This window comes from Chanos chanos, chromosome 14, assembly GCF_902362185.1.
Source record: "Chanos chanos chromosome 14, fChaCha1.1, whole genome shotgun sequence".
NCBI classification, from domain to species: domain Eukaryota; kingdom Metazoa; phylum Chordata; class Actinopteri; order Gonorynchiformes; family Chanidae; genus Chanos; species Chanos chanos.
Genome location: NC_044508.1, coordinates 19165922 through 19166797, shown reverse-complemented (window position 1 = coordinate 19166797; position 876 = coordinate 19165922).

Here is an 876-nt window from a genome sequence, read left to right as displayed (position 1 = left end):
CTGCAATCTGGGCTTTATTAAAAGCTTGAACTGCATTGCAACACACACACACATACACACACACGCATGCAGACACGCACGCACACATACACATGGACACCCGTGCACACACAGCCATGCACGCGCGCGCACACGCACACATACACACTCATGGCCAGAGAGAGAGAGAGGGAGAGACAGACAGAGAGAGAGACAGAGGGAGAGAGAGAGAGAGAGAGAGAGAGAGAGAGAAAGAGAGAGAGAGAGAGAGACAGAAAACCAAAAATATATACTTTCTCCCTCTGTGCTTTGTGTGATTTGAGCAGTGCGCGTGTCATTGCTCTTTCCTGTGGTCAGCTATATGCTGTGACCGACCTTTCCTTTGGACAGGTACTCAGTCCTTCTGAGGTTTCCACTGAGCGCTCTCTGAAAACACCTCTATAACATCCCACATGGAACGATAACACATGAGAACGTGATGAGAAGCTGAAAAAAACAAACAAACAACAACAACAAAAAAAAACAACCTGAGAGCATGACCGATCTTGTCCGACACATTTCCATCTGTGTTCAGCCAATAGTCTTTTAGCATTTAACATTGCTCTTATGTTTGTGTGTCACAGTTTAGAGCAAACATCTTTTGCATTCTACTGTTTTTTTTTTTAATAATAATAACTGAACTTACAAAGGACCGTCAATGGGAGAATGTGGCCGTACAGCGATTAAAGTAGATAATCAATCAACGCATTCTTCAGAATCCAGATCTCGTGTCTCTGTAGATTAACAAAAAATAAAAACAAATGTCTCATGATGAATGTTCTTCAGTGCCCTGGTGTGGTTTCACCTCTCTTGTCATAAACGTCCAGGTCAGAGAGAGTAATGCTATGGATAAAGAGA